Source organism: Phascolarctos cinereus, unplaced genomic scaffold, assembly GCF_003287225.1.
Source record: "Phascolarctos cinereus isolate Bilbo 61053 unplaced genomic scaffold, phaCin_HiC Scaffold_3;HRSCAF=262, whole genome shotgun sequence".
NCBI classification, from domain to species: domain Eukaryota; kingdom Metazoa; phylum Chordata; class Mammalia; order Diprotodontia; family Phascolarctidae; genus Phascolarctos; species Phascolarctos cinereus.
Genome location: NW_027555736.1, coordinates 115,556,981 through 115,568,588, shown reverse-complemented (window position 1 = coordinate 115,568,588; position 11,608 = coordinate 115,556,981). Strand labels below are relative to the sequence as shown.

The 11,608-nt window shown below is 39.3% G+C and overlaps 1 pseudogene; it reads right to left on the bottom strand.

Moving 5' to 3' along the window:
• Positions 1–233: 233 nt before the first annotated feature.
• LOC110192370 (zinc finger protein 165-like) overlaps positions 234–11,608 on the bottom strand; it is a 32,510-nt pseudogene continuing 21,135 nt past the window's right edge.

The window sequence follows — 11,608 nt, the reverse complement described above, 5'->3', positions numbered from 1 at the left end:
AATTTTTATTTATCATGAAATCGCATTAATGTTTAAAAAATTACTTTGCTTGGTGGTACAAATTTTAATTCATTTTTCAGGTTTTCTTACTGTTTACTTTTAGTAATGACCAAAAACACAGCGAAAAGATACAGCTCTTGCTCCTCTCAGACCAGCGACAGACTGACCATTGTTGGTTGCTGTGGGTCACATGACAAATAGGAGAGCGGGTACAGTATCGCCCACCCACCAAGTTACATGACAGGTACAGTGGTGACAGAAGGCAGGTTAAGCAGGACATGGACAAAGCACTTACTACATCTTTCCTTTCTTTTATAGCCTCTACATTTTTCACAGGCTGCCTGAGATCCTTTGACAGGCCGCAAGCAGCTTGTAAGCCATATACTGCTTGGTCCTGTTCTAAACCTTCCTTCACATAGCTCTCCTAATAATTTTTTTAGACTGAATTCTCTGATGTTAATAAGATTTGAACTATGACTGAAGGTTTCCCCACGTTTGTTACATTTATAGGGTCTTTCTTTAGTGTGAAATCTCTGGTGTGAAATAAGAGCTGCTTATTGACTAAATAAAGCTTTTCCCACATTGGTTACATTGGTATGGTTTTTGTCCAGTGAGGATTCTATGATGCTGAATGAGGCTGGCTTTGCTTCTGAAGGTTTTCTCACATTCTTTACATTCATAGGGTGTCTCCCCAGTGTGAATTCTCTGACGTTTACTAACATCTGAGCTATTACTGAAGGTTTTCCCGCACTCATCATGTATATAGCATCTCTGTCCTGGGCAGAGTTTACTATGGATTAAATTTGAGACTTCCTTTGACCCAGTCTCTTGGAAAGAGTATTTCCTTGTTTCTTCTCCTATAGGTTTTCCCCACTGCCTTTGTAACGTACTCTCATGGTCATGTGCCTCTCTGCATTTGGTTTTCTCAGCTACATCACCTATGAATCTTCTTGATACTGTAGCTGGAGATTCTACTTTGAATATTTCATTTTTAGGTGTTGACTCTTCATTCCGATGCTTGGACTGACAATCAATCTTTTGGAGAGGGTGACTTCCTCAATGTTGCTGGAGTTGGGAATAGGGGTCTCACTCCTTCCCAGAGTAATGCTTGTTATTGTGTATGGGCTGAGACCTGCTGTCCTGGTTCATCCAATTCTCTCTCCAAATCTTCCAGTAGCATCACTACTTCCTCACTTTCTGGATGTCATTCCAGCAACCAGATCTGGAGTTCCTCTGGTAGGATACTCAGGAACTTCTCCAGCACCGCAGTTACAAGATTTCCTCCTTGGTGTGCGTCTCTGGCCTCAGCCACTCACAACAGCGTCCGAAATCAGCTCAGAGACTCTAAGAGCCCAGGTGTCTCCTGGTAGCACAGTGCCTACTATGTGCCAATCCCTGTTCCCCACCAAAGAGCTTACAGTCTATTGGAAGAACCAGAGACCTAGGGAAGGGCCAGTCATACAAATATGGAGCATGAAGTCTACAGAAGTTTCTGGAAATTGCAAGATGGTGGGGAGAAGGGTCAAAGATGGACTGTTTTTTGTCAAAGGGTGAGGCTTAAGTAACTAAATCAAATCAGCCTCATCTCCATTTAAGCTAAGTGATAAGAGGCTTAACCACAGGAGAGCATATATCTGTTAAAGACTTTAGACTAAGTTAAAAAAAAATTTGAAAACCATTGGATGTATTAGAGTGACAGTATAATAAGCAGTATGTTCCAATTGGTTGAGAAAACCTGGTCATGCCCTGTGAGTTGTCTACAAAATACAAAATATTGAGTCAATTCCAGAAATAGAGATTAAAAGCATAGAGATTAAAGCATCTGGAAGCTTAGGGTAGAAGGCTTCCAGATAAGCACCTCAGAGAGAATTGCTTGGGAGTGGAGAAAAATGAGTGCTCTGGCCTATGCCTTCTCTCCCTACCTCAGATAGAGAGTGACCCTGAGAGTTTTAAAGGATTTGAGACTTCTCTGATGCATTGTAGAGTAAGGAAAACCCAGAAAGGAGGAAGGGATATTCATTCAGGCTAAAAGGGTGGTCAATAATGTCAAAAGCAGCAGATAGATGGCAATGGATAAAAACAGAGAAAAGACTGTCAGATTTGGCAATGAAGAGATTATCAGTTACTTTAAGTAGAGCAGTTTTAAGTTGAATGATAAACTATATTGCAAAGAGTTGAGGTATGAGTGGGAAGAAAAGAAGTAGAGACAGAGAGGATATACAGTTTTTTCAAGGAGTTTGGGTGAAAAAGAGAGAACAGACATAAGACAACAGCTTGAGGGGATTAGTAGGTTCTAGCCAAAGTTTTCTTAAGGATGGAAATGGCTATCAAGGTGAGAGGACCCTGAGGATGGTAGTCCAAAGCTGGATGTAGAAATAGAATAATAAGTATGGTATAATGGAGGCCCACAAAGATCAGAGACAGTGGCAGAAGAACTGTGACCTACTTAATAATTATCAGTCAATAAATATTAAGTTCCTACTATGTGCCAGGCACTCTATTAAACACTGGAGGATACAAAAAGGGACAAAAGACAGTCCCTGCCCTCTAGGAAATTATAATGTAATGGAGGAAACAATAAGCAAAGATATATATAGATATATATATATATATAGATATATATGTATATATCTATATATATATATATACACACACACACACACAAACTATATATATAGGATAAATAGGAAATAATTAACGAGCAGAAGACACTAGAATTAAGAAGGGTTGGGAATAGCTTCTTATAGAAGATGGGATTTTCTGAGAGACTTGACATAAGCCAAGGAAGCCAAGAGGGAGAGATAAAGAGAGAGAACATTCCAAACGTGCGGGATAGCCAGAGAAAATGATCAGAACAAAGAAACAAAGTGCCTTCTTCTTGGAACAGCCAGGAGGCTGGTGTCACTGTGTTGAGGTTTAGGGATTTTAGTCCAGCCTGAAAGAATTTGACCCAAGCCTTCTTTCAGGCAAAGACAAAGTTTATTAGAACATCCGTCATATTGGGCAGACTCTTAAGGAATTTGAACATCTGTGAGCTTTTGGCTAGATTATAAGAATCTGAGCAGTGGCTAGATTTTAAGAATCTGAGCACCTTAATGGAGACAAGACAGACTTTATATACAGGAAGACTGTGGAAGGGATCTAGCAGTGTCCAAGTAGTTTGGGGTGACTGGAGGAGGGGTCTGAGGAGATCTGGATGTAAGCTGGGATGAACAGAACTCTTGGGACCTGGACCAGGTAGCCAAGGGAGAATGGATCCTAGCTAGGATTAAGGGTGGGAAATGGCTGGGAGCCATAGGGAGGTAAAACAATGAAGGGCCTGGCTAGGTTAAGGGTAACAGAGATTGGGCATAGCCACAAAGAAAGGCCAGTTGATGGCATTACAGCCTCAACCAACGCCAGAGATTTGGCCATGTGGGAAAGTCCAGGGTTTTTCCTTTCTCAGGTTCAGATCCCATCCTCATCAACTGGATTGAAGAGTATGTGTTGGGGAATAAAGTAGAAGACCGGAAAAGTGGGGGTGTTGGTGTCTAGGTTATGAAAGACTTTGAATGGCAGAGGATTTTAGTTTGATCCTGGAGATGCTAGGGAACTACTACAGTTTATTAAGTAGGGATGGGTATGTATGACATGGTTAGACCTAGGTTTTGGGAAAATCACTTTGGCAGCTGAATGGAGGATGGATTAAAATGGGGAGAGGCTTAAGACAGGCAGACCCACTAGCATATTATTGCAATAGTCAAAGTGTGAAGTGATAAGGGCCTGTATTTAGGCAGTTACAATATTAAAGAGAAGGATGGCAGAAGAAGCATGCCCTTGAGAGAACAAGTACAGATTTATCACCTACCCCCACCAGATTTCAGTGCCCTGGGACAACTAGGCCTAGAAGCCCTAGAGGTATAAACTGCCTTGGACACATGCATTCCCTACATGTGTGACTCAGGACCTCTAAGTGTCTCCTCTTTTCTTTGCTGGTTGTGTGTGTCTTTGTGGGAGACTTTAAGGGAGACTTATTCCAGCTTTTCTTAGTAAGCCATTTTAGCAAATGCCTTTGCTTTGAGCTAAGTGTCCTCTTGCTCGTTGATGTCAAACTCTAAGGGGACCACTAATCTGTACATAAGAAACCCTACTAGCATGTATTTACTTAGTTTTAGTATGTAATGTCATCTAAGTCTTATTATATTTTTATTTATTTTGTTAAATATTTTCCAATTGCATTTTAATCTGGCTCAGACTACATTCCAGAGTATTGTGGGCCATATGTGGCCTGCGGACCATGTGCCTGACCCTTCTTCTGGCTGATTAGAGAGAAAGTAATTACATTAGTGTGTGTTGGTGAGCTACATTTTTAGAAGTCCGTACCAGCAGAGAACTTTGAACCTGGGATAGTCATCACCTGGTGACCCCCAACATGAAAGTGGGTTAGATCCTTGAGAACAGGAACAACATTCATATCTGCATCAGTTATCGTTATTTAAATTCTTCGAGAGCAGATTCTTTCTTTTTGGTCTTTGCATTCCTCTGACTTAGTACATAGGAGGCACTTAACAAATGCTCTTGATTGATTGATTTTATGATTATGATCATTATACTTGAAACCGTGGGAGTAGATGGGCAATCTACAATAGAGAGCATAAAGAAGACCCAAGGCTAAGAATTGAGCTTTGGGAAATCATAGGAGTTGGGAATGGGAGCTGGAGGAGACAAAAAACAGCAACTGCATAGGGGAAGAGTGTAGAGTGAAAGCAGTGGAACTGGGACAGTGGACTAGGTCACAGAAGCCATTGAAGAAATCAATAGACATTAATCAATTCTAAAGAAACTGCCTAAACCTTTTTTCTATCTTGCCAAAGCTGTCTTTCCCAGTAAGCACATTTTCTCCATGTTACCTTATATCCATGAACATACAGCATGTTAAGCAAGGAAAGGAGTCTTTCCCCTACTATTTTCAATATGAAAAGTGACATTTGTTTATTTTTTGCTCCTGGAAAAAAAAAAAGAGAAAAAAGAAATGAAAGGAAAATGCTTTTACTCCTAAGTGTGAATACAAACTTCTTTCAGAGATTGCTCAATAATTTCTGCAAATGGTTAGCTCCTGACAAAGTAGGTTACTAAAGACATGTGGTTTTGGCCCAAAAAGAGTAGTTTCATTGTTAGCTTGTATTTTTATATGATTCTGCTAGCAGTGTTACTGTGGCCACCTCTCGATCTGTTAATACAGATGAAAAAGTCATTGCATAACTGATCACTCTGAACATAGTAACCAAATTTCCAAGAAGTATTCTTGGTCTTCATTAACTGCAAGATAAATCTATCCTCTACTCACCATGAAATGTACTATTTGGAAAATGTTCATATCTGGGAAATAGAAAAAAATAATTGAAAACTGAAATAGATCTGTGATTTTAATGATCTGGATCCTCCCTCCAAGAGTGCAGATAACAATTTATTCACACCTTCTCACCCTATATAATTCTTGCCTATGTCCCCTCATGTTTCCACTAGAGAGATCTATACAGTGTGTTGGAGGTCTTCCCCTGAGTCTTTCAACATCACATTGGTACTAGTACAGAGTTTGTGGGCTACCTGTAATCCTTTGCTCTTATTACATTGCTGATCCCCTTAATTTTTCTTATAATACATTTTTTACCATTTCTCACCTACAAATCACTAGTTGCACTGTGCTACAGCTTACTTTTGGATTCTTTGGAGAATGAGTGTGCCATGATTTGAATCATTGAAAGAATATTGTTGTTAAAACATATGGGTTTTTTGTGTTTAGAGGGCAGATCATTGAAAACACTGTACTATTTCCCCAGTGTGATTCAGCCTACTCTTCTTTTTCAGTTCTAGGCCCACTTCATCGTCCATGTGCAGGGTCCAGCCAAAATATTGAGGGACTAAGCCACTGAGTCATCCCTCCAGATCCATATGGTAGCTTGGGTAATACATATTTTTATGTGTTTGTTTTTCCTGGGTAGATTTTTAAGCAAATCTCTTTTCAAATGGTTGTAGATTTCCTCACAGATGTCTTGTATTTTTTCATGACCTTTATTCAGTCAGCATATTATCACCTGCAAATAGGGGCATCTGCAGTATCTTGCCAGCCATAAGCCACCCTTCCATTTGGAGAATATTCTTTGTGCCAGAGAGGAGAACCTTCCTTTTAAGTAATATATCTCTCCCAGTTTTGCATTGCACTTTCTATTGACAAGATGTGTAGATCACCCTTGTATTTCATGGAGATGAGAATGTAGGCAAGTAGTGTAGTAGTTTATGGTATACTTTTGATTGCCTTTTTTCAGAAATAATATAATGTATGATATCTTCCCAATCATTCAGTATCTCTTCCTCTTTAAAAAAAAATCAATACTTCAGTGCTATCAAAACTGTGTTGCCTCCAAAATGAATTTCTTCTATGTTTATTTGATCTGGTCCAGTTATTCTTCCCAACTTAATTTTTAAGTGCCATTTCTGCTTCTTCAATATGACATGTCAAGGAATAAGGTGCAAAAGTCCAAATGTGGTTCTTCTATGACAGATACTAAAAACAAGTCACTATGGAAATGCTGGCAGATTTGTGCTCTTTTGTCCATTTTTTGTTCCCTATTTTAATCTAAAAATACTCTTGTAAATGAACTGGTTTAGGCACATCATATGCCAAGCTTTACTGAAATTCAAATTATTTTTGTCTCAACTAAACTTTGCTGTTTATTAGACAACATTACTTAATATCTTTTCTCTTCTTCCTCTGATGTATTCTAAATCTGTTTCTGAAACTATATTGCAAACAAATTTGTCTTTTTTAATGAACTTTAAGTTGTTTGTTAATAGTCATTAAAATAATAATTTTAGAAGATTTTACTACAAGAGGTCTGCCAAAGTTTTATTTAAAATGAAGGGTTCTACCACTGTGGAAAACCTTGAGAACCACTGTTCTAAACCATTGTTACTCTTGGCTCTCCACTTGACCTTAAGACAGTCGTAGTTTCTGGGCTCTTTTTGCCCTCTGTTGTGGTGGCTGCTTTACATTGGTCAAAACTTCCGTAGTAAAGGTGATGATCAGAATCATTTTTTTTCCTTTATGTCCCATTTTTCAACATCAGTAGTTTGTCTGTATAGGTTGTGTTAGAACTATAGTACTATAATTACCCACAATGACATCTTTATCCTTTCTCTTTTAGTTTGATATTTATTTTAACCTTTTGTCTAAGTAGTTGATTATCTGACTACATGCAGATACTAATTTGGAAATAACTCATATCATTAAATAGTCATTTTCAGTCTGTTACCTTTTTTCACTTTTTCATGCTCAAAAAGAAGTACCACAGGATTTCCTAGTATAAGTGATGTAATACCTGCATTGCCCCTAAACTTATAGGGCATGATTCCAGAGCAGGCTGCCATAGGGTCACTGTGCTCTGTGGATTGCATTTGCTAAAATCAGAATTCACTAACTCCCACTGATGTGTTTACCTTTGATGATCAGTCAGGATGCAATTAGTTCAGAGAAAAGGTACTTAATAAAATGACATAGTAAGAAATATAGTAATAAAACATTTCCTCCATAAACCTAATGTACATTCTCTCACAAATGCATATACCCCTTGTCTACCCTTTGCTGCTGGGACTCCAGTTTGGGCCGTGGTAGTGGGAAAAGCTATCACAAGGGGCATGTTTTCCCTTTGCTCTCCCTCCCTCACCCCCTCTTATGATTCCTGGACCATCCAGATCTCATGGGCAACCAGGAAGTGAAAATAGGGGTATCCTTCTTCCTTGACTTCCTTGCCTTCTTCTGATCCATATCCCATTGGGCCAAGAAGCCAAATAGAAGGTAGAAAAGGTAGAAGGGTAGAAAAAGTGAAACGACTGCTCACACAGCTTGTATGATCTAGGAGGCATTGATTCACATCCTTCTAATTAGGTGGAGACGCACCAGTACTCACAATTTGTCCTACCTCAACATCGTCCAGTACTCCAAGAACTGCAATTTCAAGGATCCCTGGGTCTTACTACTCACCATGTCACTGAATAATTAGGACTTCTAGACCCTTCCTTTCATCTTCCTCTTTTTTTTTTGGCGAGGCAATGGGATTAAGTGACTTGCCCAGGGTCACACAGCTAGTGAGTGTTATTTGTCTGAGGCCACATTTGAACTCAGGACCTCCTGACTCCAGGGCCGGTGCTCTATCCTTCCTTTCTTTTTCGTGCACTTTGCAGATGACCTCTTTTGGATGTGTTGTCTCCTACAATTAGAGTGTGGGTTCGTTGACAGCAGGGACTGCCTTGCCTTTTTGCTCTGTGTATCCCCAGCATTTAGTGTTTAACTCATAACATGTACTTAATAAATGCTTTTTCATTCATTCATTCATTCATTCATTCATTCATTCATTCATTCATTCATTCACTGATTCATTCATTCACGCATTATCAGGGGGAAAAGTGGACACACACAGAGGAATCACACGTGTATGATCAAGGTGCATGTGCAGAAGAGCAGTTCACACTTCAGACATGACAGGCCTACTGATGTTTCCTGCTGATGCTATCATGCTGTTCCTGCTAGTCTGACTGCCAACTGATCTCTGCAGTCTGCTATTCTGCTGGAGATTGCTCCACCAGTTACTTTAACCATCTTGGACATTGCTTATAGATGGGCATTTATATTGAACATGCTCATGGAGCTTCTCTCTGCTTCCAGCTTCAGCTGACATCTTTGCCTATGTGTTATCTGTGCAACACTCCTGAAAATTCCAGGATCATATGTTTAGAAATGGAATGGCCCTTGGAGGTGATCTAGTCCAACTCTTACTTTACAGGTGAGGAAACTGAGGCTTACAAGCAATAAAAGAGTGGCTTTCTAACAGAGATTCTTTGACTCCAGGGTCAGTACTCCAAATTCAACATTCTTTCTATTGGACCCTATTGCCTCCCAAAGTCAAAGCCTGGCTTCCTTTTAGCTCTGTAGAAAACTTGTAACCCTTGCCATCAGACCAGCAAGAACCCTAAGAAAAAATATTTCTTGGCTTTTTTTTTTCCTGTATAGAGTTACCTGTCTTGTTCCCTTCCGAATCCTGGCTATTCTCCCCAGCAGGACATTCTCAACCCCAGGCTCAAAGCTCTTTAGAACAAAGAGCAGAAATGATCTTTTTGGAACAAAACTTTCTAGTCCAAGGATTTGAGTCTTTCTATTGTTTATGTTGAACATTCTTTCTGCCTCCTGATTCACACATCTGAAATCTAGGCTACCGTTGTCATTATAGACGTAAAGACTAGTCATCCAATAGCCACCAAACATCTCTAAGGTTCAGGGTTCCTCAATTTTGAAACTCCAAACCTTTTTCATTCTCCATGCTGTTAAGTGGGTGGAGAAAAGACACAGTGACTAAGCTAAGACAGGAAGGCAAAGTCAAGGGCTCCTCAACCTGTCCAGCCACATTCTTGGCCTTTCATATGCAAATAGAGCCAGGAAAGCCAGAAAAGGCTTTGAGTGCACTCTTACAGTGACATTTGTTTCTTTTTTCCTTCTGTCAAAACACTAAAAGAGAGAAAAAAAGCTTTTACCCCTAAGTGTGACTACAGACTTCTGTTAGTGGTTTGTAAATGGTTAGCTTCTGACAAGGAGGGTAATTAAAGACATGTGGTTTTGGCCCAGAAGTGGTAGTTTCAGTATTATCTTTTATTTTCATGTGTTCTTGCTAGAAGTGTAACTGCTAAAATGGCTGGAAAGATCACTGTGTAATTTATAATATTTTTGTACTTGGAATATACGGGCGCCAAGCAAGTTCTGAAAAGAATATTGTTGTTCTTTGCTAGTTGCAAAATAAACATATTTCTATTCCTATTGATACATGAGGGCTATTAGGAAAATATTTATGCCTATGGCAATGGAATTATAGGTGACAGATATCATCTTCCTTGCTGTAACTCTAGTTTTCTTTTCTTTACCCTTTCATTTTCTCTTGGCAGACCAAAGTCAGTTCAATTAAATTCAGCAAATATTTATATTCAAGGCACAAGGCTGAGCACTAGGGATAAAACAAATAGGAAAAATAGTAAACAAAATGACTGACTGAAAGAAAATGAATAACTGATCACTGTAGCAGCAAATGGATATATCTTGTAATAGCATATAAGTAGAATGTTTGAGTCCTAGAGTTCTCAGACAATGTTCTGTAAATATTCCTTGTGCAAGTGGCAACACCTACTGTTAATACACTACCTCCTCAGCCATCCTCAGAAATATTGTAATTTAGAATTGTGACAGAGGGGGACCGAATACCAGTCCACACAATAGGAAAGAATGGTCTCTAGTAAATAATAGATTGAGGAGGCAGATTTTTGTAACAAATGGGGCAGAACTCTACCTCCTCAATCCAAGTCTGATTCTTTCTTTAGAAAAGAGGAGGGGAAGAGGAGAAGACAATGTGTGCTCATATCTTGGAATACAGCAGAACCTAGAGACAGATAATTGCTTCATCCTTGGGAAAGGTTCTAGGGGAAAGATGTGGATTCCAACATTTGAACTGACTTGACTACATGTATAGTATAGTAAATGTCTTCAGGAGTCAGGTCTTGTGGATTCTGATCATTGTCACTGTCTCTTTTCTCTCCAGGTGAGAAGGCTCCTTTCACCTTTGTATTGTATACTTAATCATCATCATCATCATCATCATCATCATCATCATCATCATCTTCTCCTTCTTCTTCTCCTCCTCCTCCTCCCTCCCCCCTATTCTAATGGCCATTAGAATAGTGCCCATTCTCTTTACAATACTCCTGTTCTCTTTTCTGTTCAGCAAGTAGGAAAGCTGAAGTTGTGGTTCTGTTCTGCTCTCCCTTTCTTTTTCTCTTCTAGTTACAGGATTGATTTTTCTTCTTTCTCCCTGGTGGGCAAAGGAACAATCTTCAACATTCGGCTAATCTCATGGCAAGTCCTAATGGGCCTAGAATAGGCATCACTTGTTACTTCAATTATTCTTTTTTTAATTAAAAATTGTGTCTTGAAAGAAAAAAACTCCTTTCCCTCTCTCTCAACCTCCCTCCCCGTTGAGAAAGCAAAAAAGAAAACAAAATCACTGTAACAAGTTTATATAATCAAGCAAAACAAATTCCCAGATTGGTCATGCTCCCTCCCCCTCTCCCCCATATGTTTCAGTCTGTACTCTTGAGTCCATCAGGTGTCTGTCAAAAGATAGGAAGCCTGTTTTGCTCTTACTCTTCTGGAATCACGATTGGTAATTTTGTTGCTCAGAGTTCCTAAGTCTTTCAAAGTTGTTTGTCTATACTATAGTGTTGTTATTACATAAATTATTCTCCTGGTTCTGCACGATTCACCCTGCATCAATTCATACAAGTCCTCCCAGGTTTCTTTGAAACCATTCCCTTCATCACTTCTTATAAATCAATAGTATTTCATGACATTCATATACCATAGTTTGTTAAATCAATCCTCTCCACTCCCCTCCCCTTCTTTCTTCTCCCCTCCTCTCCTCTCTTCTCCTCTCATTTCTCCTCCCCTCTTCTCTTTGTGTTATGCCCAAAGGAAGGTAAATTTTTATGGCCAAAACCTACCTAGTCAACTTGGGGTTTACTGGCTAGATTTCTT